This window comes from Xenopus laevis, chromosome 4S, assembly GCF_017654675.1.
Source record: "Xenopus laevis strain J_2021 chromosome 4S, Xenopus_laevis_v10.1, whole genome shotgun sequence".
In the NCBI taxonomy this organism is placed as follows: domain Eukaryota; kingdom Metazoa; phylum Chordata; class Amphibia; order Anura; family Pipidae; genus Xenopus; species Xenopus laevis.
In genome coordinates this window covers 42,475,573-42,498,652 of record NC_054378.1, presented here as the reverse complement: position 1 = coordinate 42,498,652, position 23,080 = coordinate 42,475,573, and the positions used below count along the sequence as shown (strand labels likewise).

The window sequence follows — 23,080 nt, the reverse complement described above, 5'->3', positions numbered from 1 at the left end:
AGTAGGGACAGAAAAGAGCCTGCAGCATACAGCTTCTCATGTATAGTAGGCAAACTGTGAAGAACAATGGAGTCCATGCAAGAAGCATGACCGTTAAGTGTATATGGGACAGATTATATGTGTTTGGGCAGATAAGATTCAGTGCAGAAAAAATATAAGCATACATAGTTGAGATTTACATATTTAGAAACTAGGGGATTAAGTTAAATGAATTTCTGGTGGAGGTGGATGAAGGTGCTCTTGTTAATAACAGATACAGTATAACTACAGCAATCTATAGTGTGTCAGTCTGTGCCACTTAAGCCAGCGAGATATTTCCCTGAATAGACTCAAAGGAGGAAATTATATTTCTGCCTCTTTATGAAAGGCATAAGAATGCTATATAATTTACAAAGAAGACATTATGGAACCAAAGAGACAGGGGAGAAGATTAACAAACTGAAAGAAAAAGACTTATCACGAGTGACTCTACAAGGAGGGCTGGATACATCTAAGAATAGTTTAACATCCTGGAAATGGTTAATGAAAAAGAAAAGAAATCTGCTTGCTAGTAAGAGCTTACAGAGAACATGGGTATATTCTGTTCAACTGGAAGAAAGAAGGCTCATCTTCAACTTTTAAAAAGGATTCTCTACAAGAGTGCAAGGCTCTGTCGGACAAAGACATGTTAGAAGATACAGTTCATTGTTGAAAGACAGAATTGGATTATTTTATAGCTAAACAAAGTGTTCAGTACTTCTATGGAAGGCAAGTTGCCACTGGCAAAATTATAGAGTAAGCAGACGCCACACGGGGGCCCAGGCCACGCCCAGGCCACAGGTGTGGAAGGTGGTTGGCAGGGTAGAAGTTCCTGTAGTTACGCCACTGCAGGTTGTTATGACTAGGAGATGCCCCATTAGAGGAAAAACTGCTCCTATATGGCTTTGCATGTTATATATGGGGATATATTATTCAAAGAGTGAAAATAAAGTTCTTTGCAGTTTGCCAGAGGGAAGTTATACCTGTACACAGTCTTTCGGGGGCCTGTAAAAGTTTTCCTCTGGCAGAGCCATATCTACCATGTTTCCCCCTCACAAAAGGCTTGAGCCTAGGGCAACAGTTTTAGGTGGGTTCCCATGGTATGGTAAATGCAACATGTTGCGTTCCACCTGCGTTCAGCGCTTACGAGCGACTGTGTGAGTATTGAAAATAATAAGTTGTATAATGTCCTGTTCTTAATAACATTTCAGCTGGTCTTCATTTCTATGTTTATATTTTCCTCTTTACAGCTTGTAATTTAAAATGCTATCAGGTTGTTATGGGTCGATGCCACCAGTCAAAACTGTAGCTCTGTGAAGCTACAGTTCTATCGTTATTATTACATTTATATTTGGGCCTTCTCCTATTCCTCTTCCAGTGTCTCATTCAAACCACTGCCTGGTGACTAGGGTCCCATTCCAACTTCGAACTGGAGAGTTGATGAACAAAATCTAAATAATTAGCCAGTAATAAAAAAATGAAGAAGTTACAAGCTTTCACTGCCTGCATCATACTAAAAGTTAATTGACCTATATTGTTAAAAGATTAATTAAATGCCATGTTTTTTTCTGTTGCCTTCCAGGGACTCATTTCCATTTCCAGTTGTTAAAAAGGGTTAAAGATAACTTGCCTAAATCTTTTGGAGCGTAACACTTATTCATTGAGAACAGGCGTGGCAACAAAGGTGGCTTGGTGGGGGTTAGGGTCAGAAGTCATCAACTTTATGAACACCTGATCAATATCTCACACTCTTAGAAGATCACAGAGGTACGCCGAGTGTCACTGGCACATTTTCTATATGGATACCAACAACAATAGAGTAACCATAGACGAAAACCACAAAGCAATGATGTTTATGCAATCTATAAACAAATATGAAAATACAGAGATCAGATGCCCTTAAAAGGAACACTAATACAAAATAAATTTTAAAATTGTATATACATTTAAATATAACGTGCTATTATTTCCCTAAAGCTGTGTGTTTTTGCTTGAGAAACACTACTATAGTTTACATAAATATGATGCTGTTTATCCATGGGTGTAGCCTTTCAAGTTGCATAGAGCACAAAAGGCACAGGTTTACACAACAGTTAGGGGCAAATTTACTTATGGTTACTTATGGTCGAATATCGAGGGTTAATTAACCCTCGATATTCGACTGCCGAATTTAAATCCTTCGATTTCGAATATCGAAGTCGAAGGATTTGCCGCAATTCGAACGATTTTTCAAAGCCTATGGGGACCTTCCCCATAGGCTAGCATTGACTTCGGTAGGTTTTAGGTGGCGAACTAGGGGGTCAAAGTTTTTTTTAAAGAGACAGTAATTCGACTATCGAATGGTCGAATATTCGAACGATTTTTAGTTTGATTCGAAGTCGAAGTCGTAGTCGAAGTAGCCAAAAAAACCATTCGAAATTCAAAGTTTTTTTTCTTCTTAATCTCTGTAGAATATAATGGGTTTTGTTCTTTCACAAGAAGACAGATGGGGTAAAATGCCATTCATGGCTCTCTACAGGATTAGAGATTTTGTTGCCATTAAATAGTTTATTTGTGGGTGTAGATGAACAGAAACAAACTACATTTTAATAAAATATTTTTACTTTAAACATGTACTTGTCTTTGCTCTACTAGTTACGATACTGACTCATGTCAATGTTTTTTTAGGTTTATTGAAATGGATGGAGTGGATGACATGGTACTGAGTGTATTTATACAGGAGCTGCTAAAATGTCCCTAAATAAATGTTCCAGTATAAAACTGGGTGGAACTTGCCAAGTTAGTGGAAGGCCCAGTTACATAAGTCCTGAGCCTTAAGCAAGAGATGAGGAAAAACTATTAAGTAGGTTGATAGGTGGAACATACCAGACCCCTCAAATAACATACATTATGCGTTATTCGTTTATTACGTTAATGAATTGTTCTTTTACTACTTTATTTAATATAAATGGTTAGTGGCAGGTTGGAAGAATGGGACATCCGATCATTCGTCTGATAAAAGGGCGAAATCTGTACGTCTATGGCCAGCTTAACACAAATTGTACAAAGTCATTTTAAAGGTACAGTACATGTAAAACCACACAATCTTTCTTCTGGGTAGAATTTGATCTACAAACTACTGATGAAGGTAAATTAAAAAAACTGATATCTTACATATCTTTTTGTTTTAAGAGCACATACATGGGAATATGGGAGAGAGTTAAATAGATTTTTTGTGGCTTAAGGCAAGGGCAAATGATGCATCTTCATTAAATTACATATAATAAAACTGCCGTATAGCTGTATATATTCAAGTTTGTTTATTAGTCTTGTTCAGGACTCCTGCCTTGCTTTAAACGGTAGATTTCAAGATAAGGTCTCTGACCACTGTTATAGTAGATAGCTAGAATGTTAGCCAAAAAGCTTAAGAGAAGGGAATCAAATTTTATTAGTACTGTTCTACTTAATGTTACACATTGCTTGCAGGCATTATTATGCACTTTTTTTTAAATGAAAGTGTTCCTGTAAAATAGGTGTATCAAACTGATGATAAAGCATGTGGTTTTTCCCCATTCCAGTGCCTATTCATCGAAACTGCTCTGTGTCATGACTTTACAGGGGATATTACATTATTTATCAGTGGGTTACAAATTTTAATTCTGCGTTGAAAAGGAAGTTTTTGAGAGATGAATGCAGCTGATCTTAAAACTATTGTAAAGCTTTGTAGAAGGCGAGCTGACCTTTAAAATCCTACTGCATGTATTTAGGTTTTAAGAAACTTTTATCTATTTCTTTAGTAACAATGTACCATTAGAATATAAAAAGCTTTAAAGCAATATTATTGCAGGTTTACATTCTTCAAAATAGGTCTAATGGTTTCTTATTCTTTATTATGAGTGTTTCTTTCAAAAGTAGGTGTTAGCATTATATTCAGCATCTCCAAACAGCACAGTGTAATGTTAGTTAGTAGTTACTATGATTAGTAGAATCATTTCATCCTGTAATTCCCAGAGAAACGTTTCCACAGAAAAACAAACAAATGCTTGTAATATTCAGCTACAGTAAGTTACATGATTGAATAGGCAATGCATCTATGTTCATGTTGTTAGGGCATCCTACAGATCCTTTTCCATTTGAAGCTAAATGCTTTCACATGCTTTTGGGAAGGCTCTATGCATTCAGTTCAGCATCTACAGTACATCTTTATTGCTTCAGGTGAGCTGCAAAACATTGTGGAAGGTGGGGGCACCAGCATCCCCTCATGCATGAATGCATGCTTCCTGTGGGAAATAAGGTAAGAATTTTGAGTTCAGCCTACTCTGAATTCAACATTCAACAGGCAGTTTTCAAATTTGCAATAATCCTTGTTTTAACTAGAAAAACATGTCTGTTTTATCTAAAAAAAACCTTTAGCCATTTAGCATCATTTAAGAACCATTTAATTTGCAATTGGAACAGTAATTTTCAAGACAAACAATCACGTTGCTCTGCAGAATGGACTTTGGAACATGGGGTTAGTGTAACTTCAGTTCTGCTTTAGTGCACCTGTTTTGTATAGGGAGCTACGATCAGTCTTGCAAAGTCATAGGGGCTTGTTTATGTCCCACAGGGCAGGGTACAAAGTGCATTAACAGAAGCCACTAGGTTTTCTGTTCTTTGCTCCTCGGCCTGCTGTCAGCGCCTGTGGATGCAGATACTTGTACTCCAGGATGGAACTTCAATTTCCAAATTAATATAGTTCAACACTACTGTATTGATGATGTGCAGGCAAGTAAAGGAACTTTGTCCTCCTTTATCCCAGGCCCTACCCACTTCCTAACTTGCATGTCATTCAGATACACTACACTGGCAAGTGCAGGGGGCAAAGGAATCCTATCCTTACTTATGGCAGTTGGTAAGGGCTGTGCTGCCTTGCTGCTGCCAATGCTGGATTTAAATCGACCACTAGGTGCAGAGTAAAGCAAAGATGCTTCTAAAATGAACAATACAGGGCATGGTTTTGTATAACTTTTGTTATAAACTTGTGTTTATAAATGGAAAGCCTATGGTCTTAAAAGTCACTGACATTCTGATTCTTGCCACACAGCTGTTTCCCTTGTTCTATATACATATTATATCTTATATACTGAATTCTGTAATTGGAATGAATTACTGCTACTAAACAGAGGCATGCTTAAAACTGCCTATATGGATGTTTTCACAACCTGAAATTATTTCAGTTTGCTCTATTCATTTACTAAGTTCAAACAGTACAATATTACTCAAAGGATAAGACATTTACCATATTTATTCTAGTGGAATGGAAAAAGTTATCAGTTTCCCCCACAGGGATCTTCGTCAGGAGCAAAAACAAACAAAAACCTTTGTTTGTTTTTGCTCCTGACGAAGATCCCTGTGGGGGATCGAAACATTGAGGCTTAATAATAAAACATTTTTTGTTTTTTCACTAAAACCCTGTGAGTGCCGCAATCCTTTTCACTTATATATATATATTTATCTGGCCTATCCTATCACTTCTTGTTCATATCATTTACAGTTTCAAGGCATAGAGTAAATCTCTTGAGGGGAATACAGCTAGGATCACTATTTCCCAAAGTGTTTCTTTAATTCAGGGTTTGTCTGCCTAATGATGGCCTTAAGCTCAACATAGACGTTAAGATTTTATACTGAATGATCTTGCATCTAACGATTTTTCGCCCGACATTGGTCAGGAAAAACATGTCTGTTTTATCTAAAAAAAACCTTTAGCCATTTAGCATCATTTAAGAACCATTTAATTTGCAATTGGAACAGTAATTTTCAAGACAAACAATCACGTTGCTCTGCAGAATGGACTTTGGAACATGGGGTTAGTGTAACTTCAGTTCTGCTTTAGTGCACCTGTTTTGTATAGGGAGCTACGATCAGTCTTGCAAAGTCATAGGGGCTTGTTTATGTCCCACAGGGCAGGGTACAAAGTGCATTAACAGAAGCCACTAGGTTTTCTGTTCTTTGCTCCTCGGCCTGCTGTCAGCGCCTGTGGATGCAGATACTTGTACTCCAGGATGGAACTTCAATTTCCAAATTAATATAGTTCAACACTACTGTATTGATGATGTGCAGGCAAGTAAAGGAACTTTGTCCTCCTTTATCCCAGGCCCTACCCACTTCCTAACTTGCATGTCATTCAGATACACTACACTGGCAAGTGCAGGGGGCAAAGGAATCCTATCCTTACTTATGGCAGTTGGTAAGGGCTGTGCTGCCTTATATAGTGATCCTAGCTGTATTCCCCTCAAGAGATTTACTCTATGCCTTGAAACTGTAAATGATATGAACAAGAAGTGATAGGATAGGCCAGATAAATATATATATATAAGTGAAAAGGATTGCGGCACTCACAGGGTTTTAGTGAAAAAACAAAAAATGTTTTATTATTAAGCCTCAATGTTTCGATCCCCCACAGGGATCTTCGTCAGGAGCAAAAACAAACAAAGGTTTTTGTTTGTTTTTGCTCCTGACGAAGATCCCTGTGGGGGAAACTGATAACTTTTTCCATTCCACTAGAATAAATATGGTAAATGTCTTATCCTTTGAGTAATATTGTACTGTTTGAACTTAGTAAATGAATAGAGCAAACTGAAATAATTTCAGGTTGTGAAAACATCCATATAGGCAGTTTTAAGCATGCCTCTGTTTAGTAGCAGTAATTCATTCCAATTACAGAATTCAGTATATAAGATATAATATGTATATAGAACAAGGGAAACAGCTGTGTGGCAAGAATCAGAATGTCAGTGACTTTTAAGACCATAGGCTTTCCATTTATAAACACAAGTTTATAACAAAAGTTATATATATATATATATATATATATATATATATATATATATATATATATATATATATACAGAGATTTGCATGCACACCGAATCCTCTTTTCTCCAAACGATTTATTAGGATACAAAAGCGTTACATCGTATTTACATTGACGTTTCGGTTGTGCTCTACAACCTTTATCAAGATGTGTTACTTAATCAATAACACATCTTGATAAAGGTTGTAGAGCACAACCGAAACGTCGATGTAAATACGATGTAACGCTTTTGTATCCTAATAAATCGTTTGCAGAAAAGAGGATTCAGTGTGCGTGCAAATCTCTGTTCCTGCACATTGTTCAACTACAGCACAGCACCCGACATTTATCGATCGTCTGGAGGCTTATATATATATAGGCTTATATATATATATATATATATATATATATATATATATATATATATATATATACACACACACAAAAAGTCCAACATGTGTATTGCACACAATATTTAATTGCATTGACTGGTACATTTTCTTGTGAAAAGTGTTTTATTACCAAAGCATTGACCCTATAGGCTGATCCACCTTCATTAAAACTATTGATAGGGCAGAGATCTTCAAGATCTATTTTGAAAGGCATAGCGCCACTATTAAAGGCATGGGTTTTGGGGTCATAATACAATATAACCAAATTATTACAACCACATAAAAAATGGATTGATCAATGCATATTCCCTAGCCCTAAAGCTACATTATTGCATTATAATACACAAAAGCCATGAATATCCTGTAAATTATATCCTTATAAACGGTGAGTTCTGATGTCATCAGTTATAAACGGTGAGTTCTGATGTCATTTCTGTCACATGACTCACCGAAACTTGTGTATTATAATAAATAAAGTACCCCCAGTTGTAAAATATGAGGATATTAGAGGTAACCTCGGAGTTTCCTGACCTGTATAAAAACACTCGGCCTTCGGCCTCGTGTTTTTATATGGTCATGAAACTCCTCGGTAACTTATAATATCCTTATATTTTACAAAAGGGGGTACTTTATTCACTATATATTCACCCATGTATGACATGACAGGTATGACATCATTGTATGTGTGTGGTCGTTTAGAGAGAGTTAGGCAGTTTTATCATGTGACTTGTACAGAGATAAATGCCAATATTCCTGAGTATTGTATGTGAATAATGGACTTACCAACCTCAAGGATGATTTACAATTGTACCGTGCATTGGTATTAGGCATTTATTTATATGACAGAATTACAGTTTTTTTAAAAATACCTTAAAATAAGAATAGGTGTTAAATTGAAAAATCACACATGCCAATAGCAACCACTCAGCCATTCTTTTTGAACTATCTACTCGTATTTGGAAAAAACTAGTAAAGTTTCATATTCGAAAAGTACTATGTTTGCTTCAAACATTTTGTATTCCTTTTTAATGAAGTCTATTAATACTACACTAACACTGTAAGGTAAATAGACATGTAATATATCTATCTATCTATCTATCTATCATCTATCTATCTCTTACAAGAATAGAGGGACACTGAACAAGGGGGGGGGTGTCTCCAACCTTTTTTACCCATGAACCACATTCCAATTGAATGCGTATCTTGACAGCAATATATAAATAAATGATGAAAATGAGTCAGGGAGCAACTTAAGCATGAAAAAAGTCCCTGGAGATATTGGTTATTTGGTGGCCTCTATGTGGACTGGCAGGCTACAGAAGGCTCTGTTTGGCAGTATACCTGTTTTTTATGCAACTTAAACTTGCCTCCAAGCCATGAATAAAAAAATAAGCACCTTCTTTGAGGCCACTGGGAGCAACATCAAAGGGGTTGGTGAGCAACATGTTGCTCATGAGCCACTTGTTTGGGATCACTGCTATAGAGGATACCAACAATCAGACGAGTATCTTAATTACTGTATCAACACAGTTGGTCAAGTCCATTTTAATTCAATACTTTACAACCCTCAAAAAATATAATGGAAATCTAGTAGTAGAATATGTATTGGGGAAACATCCTTGATTACTCCAGGTGGAGTAGCCTGGCAGCACCCATAAAAGTATCATAAAAATAGCAGTGAGTGGGATATGGCAATTTATTATATACTAGTGTTACTAGTGTTCCACAGGTCAGAGGGCCTATATCTCTATGTGTACTGGGCCAATGTAGCATCCTGCCATCATGATGGCATGATCTTGAATTGCCATCGATATCAGAATCCATAGGTGGTTAACAAAGAAGAGTTCTGTAGCCCGTCATGCAACCAAACATCAGTTAAAGAAATTAGGTTCCTAAACAATTGATGGAATGTTTAGTTGGGAAGCAAACTGATGGCGTCATGTCAAAAACCATGTGTGAAATTCTGATGTTCAATATTATTTTTGAGATGTTACTCTTGTGATAACCGAAATGTTAGGATAAACAATTGATGTAAGCAGATTGAAAGTATGGTAACTGTTGCTATTTCTGTGCCTTTTAGGATGCGGGAACATGGGATCTTTGATTACTAGAATCTCTCTTTAAAGATTTTCAAGTTCCAAATGACACCTGTCCTACTGTATATGCCCCATGTTTCCCATTCAACTCAATAAGAAATTTTGTTTCTTAAGAAATTGTTGCTCATAAAATGCTTTGCTTTCTAATTGAACTGAAGAAACTACTCTTGTGCAAGTGCAATTAACTGAAGACAGCCATAGACACATTCAGCAGCCGACATCAAAATGATCAGTGCCAGAAAAAGACAGACATTTCTGAAGTTAATTAAGAAAAACTTATTTGGATTTTTTTGCTCTTTGTATTTGATTTCCCTGTATCAGCAGAGAGACTGCTGTTGGATCCCTAGACTAGATATGAGCTTAAGATCAGCTGTGAGAGACCCTTGCTACAGCACTATGGTAATTATCCTAACAAGTGTGTTTATCTCTGTTCTAATTGGCAGTAATTGTAGGTTTGCATTCTTGAAGGTATACATGCAGTAATTAACCTGCATTGTTTCAAATTGATCCATGCATATAATATATAATTATTTCTGGGATGTGCCAATTTAAACAAACTAAAATGCCTGGAATGGTAATTTTAGGTAGAATCAGCGCGTGTTCTTTAACTCTCTACATGGAGACTCTTCATTTAACATCCAGGGATGCAGGCTATATTTTATTTATTGGTACATATATTAATGGTACATCATAGTTTGTGCAGGAGCAGTGGCCAGCTCCATGTTGTAGCTCCCACCCTTTCCAGCTATAATCCGGTAATCCCAATGGTGGCCAATAAAAGGGTAACCATATTTGGGAGTTTTAACCTTGAAACCAGCAAGTTAAGGTGGCCATAGACGCAAACATCCGACATCGCCAAACGAGCGGATCTTTCCTTCATATATAATTATCAAGCATAGCTATATCAGGGGTAATCTGAACATTCGGCCGTATGGCTGACCGATCCGATTACGATGCGCAATGGGTCCGGCGGGATCGGTCGGAGCGGATCTTTCACCGATATGCCATTAACGAGCATGGCTATATCGGGGGTAATCTGAATGTTCGGCCGTATGGCTGAATGATCCGATTACGATGTGCAATGGGTTCGCCGGACGAAAGATGTCGGCACTCTCCACACACGATCCGAAAATAGGTTTCTGGGATCTGTTTGTCTATGGCTAACTAAGTTGCAGGTAAAACTTAGTCCCTATGTAAAATGTATATTGAAGCAGTTGAGTGTAGGACTGGTCATATCAGGAAGGGTTGACTTTGACGTAGTTGGCCATCTTAAATATATTGCAATATACTGTATGGACAAACAATCCCTATTTTGTTTAAAGGGTAAGGCATTTTTTGGTATCTTAAGGCAGAAAATGTCTCAATGTTCTAAATATATTGATAATGGAGTGCATATAGCATGGTTCCTAAGGAATACAATTGTGCCATTAGCAGCAAGTGCAATGAAACAGCGTGCCACACATTTCTCAAAATACATAACTTATTTGCCAATTTTGTATTTTCTGATAACTTTTGTGAATTTACCCACACATATTTAATGTTTTGACATGCCTGTTGCACAAAAATGTTCCTAAACAACCACCAAACGAAAGTTAGGAAACTAAATATGATATGCAATATACCTGCATATGTGTTTTATAGCTAAGGTCGTTCCTAACACAAATTTGTGAATTGTCTTTCAGTAATTTCTACGAAACGGTTATTTATTTCTTGTTGATAGTAACAGGGGTTGCTGCTGGGAAATCTGCCCCTAATCTCAAAAGAAAAGTCACTTCCCAGACAATCTCTCCTCCACCCCCAACCCCTAAAAAAAAAAAATCTGCAGAAAAGTCGCTTGGCTCCTCGGCTTTGACAGAAGGTTACAATTTCAGTATATTAAAACCACATACACAGGCTCTCTGAGACACCTGCAAATCCTCTGGGACTCACTCAATAAGCAGCCAAGAAATGAACAGCACATGCAGCCTTCTGGATTACAATTTATCAGTGTCTCATCTTTGAGATTTGCCTTCTCAAGGAAACGTGTAGAACCATGGCATTGTGTCTGAAAGAAGTATTTTTAATTTTTTTTTTATATCACTAGAATTTTGCCAGGGTATAAAGAAACATGTGGCTTTATGTGGCATTTTATTGATATTAATCCATAAGATGCTTGGAGCAAATAGTTGTCATTCCAGATCAAAGAGCAAGGCAGGCAGGTGTGAGCAGTAGTAACTGGTTTGGCCCCAGTCTTTTAGGGGACCTGGAACAGCTTCAGAGAGAAATTTAACAAGTGCTATTACTCCCCACAGATGCATCTCTTCTCTGCTGTGGGTTAGTGCAGGCCATTAGGTTGGCGGTGCTAATGGGGGACCCACACAGGCAATTCTGCCAAGAGAAACTCATTCAGGATCTAAATTTTTATCACAGTAATATCTGTGCTGCGCTAGTTATGAAAACAGGAAGAAATGTCACTTCTGGGTTGAACTATCTATGGTGGAGCAGTACAATGGCCCTGGGGCCCAGAGTTCTGGAGATTTTTTTTCAGGACTGATTAGGAAAGGTCCATACCATTGTCTTGCGCTGTGGCCATTAAAGGGTTTACTCTATCATTGAAGGGTATACATTAAAAATTAAATGTGTGCACATGGCAAACATTATTTCTGACTTCTAAACTGATGCGGCAGATATTTGACAATATGGTTTTAAGATACTACAACTATAGGATCTATTATCCTGGATGCTTGGGTCCTGGGGTTTTCCAGGTAAGGGATTTTTTTATGTACTGTAAATTTGATCACCATACCTTAAAAATGATTTAAACATAAAATAAAACTCAATAGGATTGTTTTGCCACCAATACAGGCTCATGCAGCTCAGGTAGGATCAAGTACACACTGTTTTATTGTTACAGGGGAAAATAAAATAATTTAAAAAAAAATATGTATTATTTGATTAAGATGAAGTCCAATGGAGATAGTCCTCCAGTAATTCGGCGCTTTCTGAATTGCGGGTTTCCCAGATAAGGGAAAGGTGCTTAACATGAGTCTGATGGGGGGGGGGGGCTGCTAGATTGCTAGATTAGTTATGCTACTGTGTTAAACTGGCCATAGATGTTAAGATTTTTAAAAAAATCCGATCGTCATCGTGACACCACAATTATCTCAGAACGATCATACGATCGTACGAATTGTCCATCAACTAAAAAGACCAATTTGCCAGGAAAACAAAGGGGAGCTGCCTGCTTGGCCCTGCAAACATAGATAGATTGCACTGGGACCGACAAAGATTTTTTAACCTGGCCGATGAATTTCCTGACAGATGTCGGCCGAAAAATCGTAAGATGTTCGATCGTTCGAATCCCACTAACCACACGATAATTTCAAAGGATTGGTCGGACTAAAATCGGTCGTTCGGCAAGAGAAATCTTTGTGTCTATGGGGACCTTTAAGCTAACCATAGACGCAAAGATCCGATCGTACGAATCGAGGATTTGTACAATTTTCGGATTGTGTGTGAAGAGTCCCGCCATTTTTAATCCCACGGAGATCGGTCGTTCAGTCGATCGGCCAGGTTAAAAGATTTCTGTTGGCTGCCGATAATATCTCTGCATGTATTGCCGATTGGACAATTTTCAGTGGGAGACTGTCACTAGCTTTTGTCGGACATAACTTTCGTGTGATTGCTGTCAGGGGCAGAACATCGGCTCATCTGTTCTTTTCTACTTTATTTGATCTGAATAGTTAGTGGCAGGTCGGGAGATGGGGAAGTCCGATCGTTCGAGGATTTAAACGATCGGATCTTTGCATATTAGGGTCAAAATCAGGAGCCAATTAACTTGCCTACATAGAAACTCGTTTGCAGATAGTGCCCTTGCTGAAAACTTGGGATGCCAATGCAACAAGAGTATTACCCACACCCACATAGAGCCACAGTGCTACCTACTTTCAGCCTCAAAAATCAATCAGTCTCTTCACTTAACACCAGATGAAAAATCCAGTTCTCAGTGCAGAGAGAAGCATCAGGAGGTGCAGCTCAGTCCTGTCTTTTGGACAGGTGGTAATGATAGGGCCCCAATGAGGGCTTCACTTCCCGTTGCTCCCTAAATTTTGCCTCTGAATGATACACAAGCTAGAGCCTATATGCCCCCTTATACCACTCACTAATACAGTATGACTAATGCAGTCAACTCTGTACTAATAATGAGAACTATTTGATCTATGCCCAGCGGCGTGTTGACAACACAATATGAATTTCCCCCCAGTAGGCAATGGGTTGAAGTAGCATTCTCTGGAACCTTAAATTTGGAGGATTTTTTTTAGCTTTGATGTTTAAAAACATGTATCTCAAAAATGGTGGACTGAATATCTATATATATATTTATATATTGACTGTTACATTGTGTGCATGTGCAACACAACAACCCCCATACAGAATATTCCAATTCTAATGCATAACCATCACAAAGGGAAGAATATGAGCACAGAGTCATTTTAGGCTAGAGAGAGCATTTGCCTGGGGCGCCTATCCTCAGAGCCTGCCCCTGACAAGATAATAGCCTTGTTAAAATTACAAATTCAGTTTTGCTACAATTTGGGATAGGATATGGTTTGATATTGTTTTTTTTGTTTTTTTTAATTTTGGTTAACCTGCAACCCTGCAGTATCTATTTCACTACAACTGCCAGTAGTCACTAATCATGTAATGTTAAACATACAAAAGTCACAGAACATTGTTTAGTGAGCCTGTTAAAATAGTAATGTTTTAGTATTAAATATGCCCCTAAATACATACTCCCAAAACAGACACATTAAATATATATATATCATATTTTCTATATTAACTCTATAATAGGATATACGGTACAGCTCCTGTTTATACAGGCTGCGCATGAGAAAATATCGCTTTACGTATAGCAAAATCTGCTGTATTTATACGAAATTCTTGATTAGATGTGAGAAGACACGAGAGGTAATTACTAGCAAACTGTTTACTGAAATTACCACAATCTTCGGAATTCTGAAAAAGCGTCATTTGATTTTTACGTGTCCCCAAACTACACTTTTGGGCTTCTTTTTTAATAGCTTAAAACTGCAGGAAGGGAAATGAAGCAGCTGCTGGGCTTGTTTTTTTTTACTTGACGTATCATTTGTATTAGTGGAACTACAGGTCACTTCCATTATATTTAAATGTTAAAGCGCACACATTAACAGAAATACATGATTTCAGTGGGGAACAGGAATTAAAATGTACCACTTGATATGAAAGAGAGGGCTTCTGTATGATTCATGTTACTGCAAAAATTCTCCCAGTTTCTATGGGCCAGGGAGTCCCTTAATGTAATGCACAGGGAATGCACTGAGCAGTAAAACAACTCTCTGTCAGACCCTTAGAGGGCAATGCTTTTCCACCAATATCATTCACTGGCATCTTTATTTGCATAGGATTTAAATATGTTGTGCTTTTTTCATGAAGCCTGTGACCTAATATTTCTTCTTCAATTGGTTAGAACACTGATCACATGAAGAGATGTAAGCCACTATATAATACTGTGCTAAACAGCTTATCAAACAATGACAACGAGTACTATTATCTGTCTTAATACTTTAAAAATCATACTATTAAAGTGTGAGACCTGCTGGCATACTACATATGCAATATAAGCTAAAGAGCAAAGACAAATAACTGATTATACGGGATCTGTTTTCCAAAAATCTGTTATCCAGAAAGCTCTGAAACCCAGCAGTTCTTCATTTCTGTCTGGTTACAGTGTATTGTTTAAATGGCCTATTGTAGATAAGCTCCAAAGCACGGAAAGACCCATTATTTGGAAATTGGAAAATTTGGAAAATATTAGGGATGCACCAAATATATAAGATAAGGATCATTTAAATGCCAATTCCTAATCAAAATGACTTTTTCAGAATACTGAATCCATAACTGGAATTTTAAAATATGAACTAAAGAAACAAAACTGTTGTTGAAATGGTTACCATCCTAATGTATTTATTGCTTTGAAGTGACGTGGCGTTAAGGATTTACACTTGGGCTGTACAAATGTTGCCAGATTCAAACCTTGCTAAAAGGTGCTGGGTCTGTGGAATCCGGAACCAGATTCAATGTGTCTCCCTGTTACTGAAGTGACAATTAATTTCACTTCTAATTTCACAATTTCCCCTCCAATAATAACCTCTTACTGATGGTAATTTTTATTTCTTTGAACAATGAGACAATTTAAACAAGGAGAGGAAGATGTCCCCATGCTGCTTGTGACAGTTGCCTGTGTGCTCACCTTATTAGTTCTAACACGCTGGTTAGCACTGGGTCCCCTCTGCACCTCTGTCTTCCCTCAGCAGGGTCACTCATCTCCAGGCTACATTTAGGAGGAGGGCTTGCACAGTCTCTCATCTCATTTGCTTCTCTTGCGCTTATTATTTTGTTTGTCCCCTCTCATATATTCCTGTGCGTGCCTGACACAAGATTGAAACATTAACCCTCTAGCTCCCAGTATTTGCCTGTATTATACTCTAATGCTACAGCTAGCTCTCCTGGCATACCCATTTATTCTCTTTGTTGCCTAACAGTGTTTTGCACTTGTGCTTCTATCAGTTGCTTCATTTATTATCTTGGTGTGCTTTATATTCATCAGCAAAAAACGATCCCACTCGGCAGTTTCACTGCTGTGTGTAATATACCCCCACCTTATTTCTTCACTTGGGCAAATGATTATATTCAGTACAACGCCGGCCTTCCAATATGGCAATATAAAGCTAATGAGACAGATAATAGATATACAGTATGATCGATAGATAGATATAGGATAGGTGGATTATAGATAGATAGATAACAGATAGAAATATGATTATGGTTACCAGTTTTTCTAGAAAAAAATACCAGCCTTCCTATATATATATTTTTTTTCCCTATTAATAACATTGGGATCAGCCATCATTTTTACCGGCCAGGCTGGTAAAATACCTGCCAGGTGGGAACCCTAAATATGATCGATAAATAGATGTATATATGATAGATTATAGATAGATATATATTTACTTATAGTAAGTACTATAGTAAGTGTTCTGCAATCCCAGACTTAACTGATCATATGCCGCTCTATAGATTTTTTCATTACACATTAAAATTCAATGGTCTAGTCATAAACCTGAACCCGGCTATATAAATAGATGCTAATTCAGGCTCCCCCCTTCTAAATGCTTGCAAATATTAAAAAAATAAAGATGGCTATATTCCCAATCTATAGAACTTCTGTGTGTAAGAGACATATATACATATTCAAATATACACATATACCCACACACAGAAACACAAACACATATACCATTCACAAACTACACATATCCAGAGATATATGCATGTGTGCATACCTCATTTCAGAGTGCAACAACCTCAATTAGCACCTACTATATGTAAAGCAAATAATAAATCAAGAAAATGCTAGAATTGTTATAAAAATATAAGACTCTATGTAGGGGTTCTTAGCTGGATCAAGGTATTGCTGCTCTGCTTGAAGCATTGGTATATTTTATAAAATCTATATCTGAAATAATTCTTCATATAGAGACTGCAGTGTGTAATTTGGTGCATATTATGCTTGTCTTTTAGCCAGAGCACCATCATTTATTTTACAGTTTTTCAAATGACTAGGACGACTACCATGGTCTACATTTCTATAGCTCATTAGTTCTAACGAAAGAACCAGTGAGACAGCAGGCCAGCTAACAGTGGATTGTCCTAGTAATAAAATTCCGTGGTCTTCTTCAGCAGCGGGAAGGCATAAACGAGCAAAATCCTGATTTTATTGAAATGCATATAATTCATTGCTTCTCTGTCTCTGCTCTCCCTCCCCCATGTTCCTGTCCAAAAATGAATGCAGCGAAATACTATTAGGCTGTCTGGTTATGTATTTTTGATGAGCCCATACAAGACACTGGCTGACCCTGCACAGCTCATGTAAGAACCATGCTGAAGAAGCTTTTCATTTAAGTTATGCTTTCCAGTGTGGATGACCTCTATTAAATAAAAAGGGAGCAAACAACCTTTCCTGCGGCCTTCCAGACCTTTTTTCTTAAAAGATCATATTTTATATTGTCATGTGCATTAAAGGAGATGGTCCTAACTTTTATTGTTGAGCATATTCACTTTCATTCTTTTCATTTTTATATATATATGCAACGTCTGGGGAAGTATTCAGCATGAATAAAAAAAAAAATGAGGATTTCATTTTTCTGTTGGTTTGGCTAAAATGCAGCCCCCTCTCTTTCCTGTGGTCAGATCACCTGTTTTTCCAAAGAGACAAGAGATGAATACAAAATATTTCTTTCCACGTTCTACCTAACACAGCAGAAAGAGAGAGAGAGGGAAGGAAGGAAAGAGAGAGAAAATAATGTATCCAAAGATGTGAGCCAAGAGTTCTGTTTCAAATAAAAGAAAGAATTTTTATTTTGGCATTTGTGTAACCCTTGGTTAACATCTACCCCCTATGTGCCCCTCCTCTCTCTTTCATTAGCATGAAACTCAGCATCTGTTTAACTCATGTCATGCCTTTTCTGATGCATTCACTTTTCTGCAATTTCTATTCTTCTATGAAATCTTGAATGATGAGCGTGTTCTAGAACAATACCAACGCACACGTTCATTAATCAACTCATAGAGGTAGCATTTGCAACTGATACCACCAATGTGCAACTTCCACACATGTTCCATTTTGTTTCTATTTGCGATTTAAAAAAAAAAAAAAAATTGTTAGTGAAATTCTTCCAACAATATTTCAGCCATTATTTGTAGAGCATTAAGCTGTGACCCACCCCACCTCCTTTCCTCCCCCTGGAGCTCTAGACTTCATGATGCCTTGACTGCTCGCTTAACATGGAGTTGTCTTTTATTTTTATTTTTTTTATAAACCCAGTCACAACAGAGAAAGAAGAGGAGGAGGAGGAGAAAGAGAAAGAGAGACGAAAACTAAAAACCCTGAAGGACGGGTCTCTAAATATCTAAAGAAACCACAGGGAATTCCTTTTAAGATCAGCAGAAAGCAAGGCATCTGCGGTAAGGTTGTTCTTGGCTTCAATCTTCATTGCATTTTATTTCTTCCACCTACTTTGTTGTCTAATTGTGGCTCCCTCAGAGGACCAAAGATTGATGGGTGGGGAAAGCACCTAACTTCTTCCGTGCTTAAGTCATACGAGGGTGGTACTCATGTAAATATGCAAATAGGGGCGGCTGGGTTGTGTTGTTGACACGTGTATGTGTTGTATGCCTCTCCCCTCCTCCCTGTCTTAGTGTCTGATCTTCAACAGATTGCTGTTGTTTCTTGTGATAACCAGCACTTCGTGCTGAAAAGCAAAATGTGGAGCGGGGGGGGGGGGGGTAAGGGAATATTATGGGACTGCAGGGCATAGTTTCTTGACATGATTGCTGTGACTTTCTAATATAAATGTGCGTCTTTTTTCTAGCTCATTTGCATGTCAAAGTAGTGAAGGTGTGAGACCAGAGATTAGTATTGAAATGACATAATGATGTAATGATTAAAATGTGATGACTTATGTGAGCAAGCTGAGATGCTGGTGTGGATGGGGAGGGAGGGAGAGAAAGAGAGGAGAGGAGCAGGGGGCTTTCTTTGATTGATGTCAGAAACATCACAATGCATTTCCGTATTTATATTTCAGTGACTGAGAGAATTGCGCCCTACCTTCATTGTGATCTTTATATGGACACTGAAAATACTTATAAAAAATGCTATATGACCAGTTATTGACCTACAACAAAATCTGTTGACTATTTTAATTTACTTTGCCCTCCATTATGTGATATAGGAGCTGCTTTTGCTATATTATAAGTCTAAAATAAAATTTAAAAAAAGCTTGACCAGGTACTCAGTCTGTGGTCTGTCAGTTATTTAATATTATAATAGATCCTGGAATATATTTATGCTCATTACACTGGTTTTTGCTTTAAGCACATTTAACACTCTGGTATTTACGTCCATATAAATTATACTCCACTGATCTACATTATGTGTTCTTATATGAATCTGTGGAAGGTGTTGGTTTACTATTAGCGACTGCACTGAATTCTGTGAAAAACAGGATATCCTCAATATAACAATATCAGGAATTATTATAGAGGTTTCATAGTATCAGAATCCCAGCATAGAAGTTTATTATGGACACTGTGGGTAATTTTATTATAGGATAGATGATCCTGTAATGAGCCTGTTTATATATTTTAGTAAGTCAATCTAGCCATGCTGTTGGCCAAATACTTTCTTTGAATTTCTCTTTTGCCACATCAGAATTAGATTTATTTAACATACTCCCGTTTGGAAAAACGTATTTGAGACAAAGCAAATTAAGCTTTATATGACCAGTTATTGTTAGATAGAATTCAAGAATCAAGGATATATCTGAAAGCATTTGGACTTTTGATGTGTAACTGCTTTGCTTAATTGACTCTCGGTTGTACATCTGACAGGCCAAAGGTTGGAAATAAAAGTGTCGGCCTTGATTCTCAGAAGCCTTCACCTGATTTTTGCTTCAGTTACCTGAAGGGATGTTATACAGTTCTCTTTGCAAAGTACTGTGCCAATAAAGAAGAAAGGCAGCAATGAGGATTGGTGCTATTGATCTGCCCAAGGGAATCATTAGGCATCACTATCAATCTACAAATCAGTAGGCCTGTGTTACTTGCTTGGGCAGTCATTGCCAATTTGTTCCTATTACATAGCTGAGCCCGGAGGTGTTTGATGAGCAGATCTGGTCTTAAGCTCAGCAAAACTGAGAATCCAAGCTATATTGCTAAAATGTTTAAGGCAGTTTTCCCATGTGTGTGTGTTTGTTTGTATGTGTGATCACAAAGATCTTTTATTAAAAGCTTTTGTATTAAAAAAAGACACATCATACAAAAAAAATAAGTCAGGCTTATGTGAAAGCACACCCAATTTCCCAAGGTGCAGTTGTCCCCTGTTTTCCTTAACAAAAAAAAAAGGAGCCTTGAAAATGTCACTTCCTGAAAGAATTCCATCCTTTGTTATATTCAACAAACACACACACCACATTTTGGTTTCTATTCACAGCACATATACATTCAGAAAAAAAATCCAAATACCTGTACTGTAGTTTGTTTTATTCTACTAAAAATAAAATTCATTTTCTGATGCCTCAGCGGTTTCTAAAATATTAGTCCAATGTTACAGGGCAAATAAAAATGTGAGCTTTGCCTTTTATACAATGCAGGCAGCTCTGGGTTGCAGACATTCAGTTCATATAGAGATCTGAATGTCAAAATGCTCGGTTCTTTTTGAATGAATACAAAGAGCACGTGTACGGCCATATGTATCCTCTTTATTGCAAAAAATAAAAGCATTCTGTTTCTGATACAATCACACATAGCTGCTGTGAGTCAAAGTGACAACAATAGATAAAAAGCCTTGGCTGAAGTGCTTACAATCTGAAGATCTGTTTATGTTTTCACATGTAACCTGCATCACACCACCAAGAAGCCCTACGTTTTCCAGTATATTCATAAACTTTATTTGTTTGTATGTCATGACTTAAATCATTGAAGAAAGCCTACGTCTTCTATAAACATATTTAAAAAAGATTAATTCTATTCATAAATGTATCTACAAACAGCTGTAAATTGTTATCAAAGCAGAACCATTGTCTCCCCCCCCCACCCATCCAGCTTCAATTCTGAATAAAGTGTTGTTAGAGCTTTTAAACCTGTTATTTTTCTTGTTCACAAAAGCATTGATGAAACAAATTGTGGAAGCTCTGCTTATCAGATACTGCTGGAAAGAAGCTGTGCTTTTTAGTGATTCCAATGTATGAAACACTTGGTTCAAAAAGAGGAAAAAAATGTCTGCTTGCTCTCATTATTAGAGCATGTGCATTGTTAGAGCACAATCGGGGCCCTCCTTCGTGTTTTTTCACTTTGTAACGAGAAACCTGAATGGGGCACCTTGTGGTTTGAAACTTAAGCAACTTTTATTCTTCTGGCTTTTTTATTGAGAACTGGTGCTTCACACAATTCTAATTGCTAAGGCAGGGAGGACTGCTCCCTTTACTCTGACTGCATGCAAAGGCTAACATGAAAAAAAAAACATAAATCACTGTGAATATTCGTAGGGCAAACATGTTATTTAAGAGCACTCTGCTTAAATGCAAATGTTACAAGCCATATATTTTTATGTGTCTAAATCTATTGCGTTTTAAATGTTTTTAAAGGTATTGGTAAGCTAAACTATATATAAAAATATTCATGTACATAATGAATCATATATACACACCTATATATATATAGTTTATATATATATATATATATATATATATATATATATATATATATATATATAACTGTTGCATTCTTGATCCTCGATCAGTTAAATTATCTATTAAAGGCACATCTATAATTTAATGTATTTTAATTCTATACATTTTTATATGCGCAGCATATTAAGTTCTAGAATAATTCCTTATAGAAATAAATACATAATAATTAGTAATAATACCATTGCTAATATCCTTCGGGGCAGTTCTGAATACCTGGCAAATTTTTTTTTTTTCCCCTGAAGCTTTCTTCTATGTAAATTATAGATGAGAGATAAGCAATGACTGCCAAAGGTTCTGTTATTTATACTTCTAATATTAAATGCACTGGCAGAATTATGAGCAACTTTATTATTATTTTCCATTGATTTGCCCTATATGCAATTTCTGTCAATGCCAAAACTAGTTTTGCTGGTTTTTGTCTGGTTTAGGTTTAAGAGGGTTTTATATAATGAAGGGCAGTTTTAAAACACTGTCTGTTTATTCCTAGGGAGTTTATTCTGCTGTTGTCAGTAAAGGATAATTGTTTAAATTAAGGTTGATTTTAAACTGGTTTGTTGAACGGTTGGTGATAAAAACCCTTTCCTCAAGAGTAGTAGATATTTGTGTCATGGCAAGGGCAGAGTTGTCAAATGTTATAATATTCTATGCCCACTCCTGTTGTCCAGCTCCCTCATGCTTTTTGTTGGACACAGGACAATAAGTATGCATATAAGTGACATAAGTACTCTTCTATGCAATCTGTCTGTATATAACAGATGGCTACCAGACAATGGGTGCTCACTGAGTGTCTGAACAAATATAGGTTTGATAAATATATGTATATGCTTATATTAGATCATGCAACCCCCTTTTGAACTGCTGCAGATTATGCTTTTTTTTTTTTAAATTTGATCAAAAAGGCACACAAAAATAGCAAACAAGAGGAAGGCCCATTCATAGTTAATTATACAATGTATACTGTTTGGATCCCCTTGAAAAGGTCATTAAGGGCTCTTACTGACTAGCGTTTTTACCTGTGCTCCCCTGCGTTCCGTTTTTCTGCGTTCAGCCGCAGGGGAGCGCAGGAATAGCATTACATTTTTTCCAATGGGGCTGCACTCACACAGGTGCTTGTAGGCGCCAAACGCTGGAAAAATGCAGCATGTTGCGTCTCAACCTGCATTCGGCGCCTACACGCGCCTGTGTGAGTACAGCCCCATTGGAAAAAATGTAATGCGTCTATTCCTGCGCTCCCATGCGGCTGAACGCAGAAAAACGCTCGTCAGTAAGAGCCCTTAGAGAGAATTTGCTAAGATACACTGACAGTACAGCCACTTTGTATTGCTTGTGTTGAATTTTAGATTAAAAATATATATTTATAATATATAGTAATATGTTTTTGTATATTTTGATTACCACAGATATTACCATCCTTACAAAGGGCATTTAAAG

General features: G+C 37.1%; 1 long non-coding RNA gene across 1 annotated transcript in view; it reads left to right on the top strand.

Annotated features, from left to right (window-relative positions):
- The first annotated feature begins 18,081 nt into the window (after window positions 1–18,081).
- Window positions 18,082–23,080, top strand: part of LOC121393244 — a 61,828-nt gene continuing 56,829 nt past the window's right edge. Inside the window, exon 1 of the long non-coding RNA XR_005960892.1 lies at window positions 18,082–18,365. This is a non-coding gene — a long non-coding RNA (uncharacterized LOC121393244). The remainder of the gene's footprint in view (window positions 18,366–23,080) is intronic.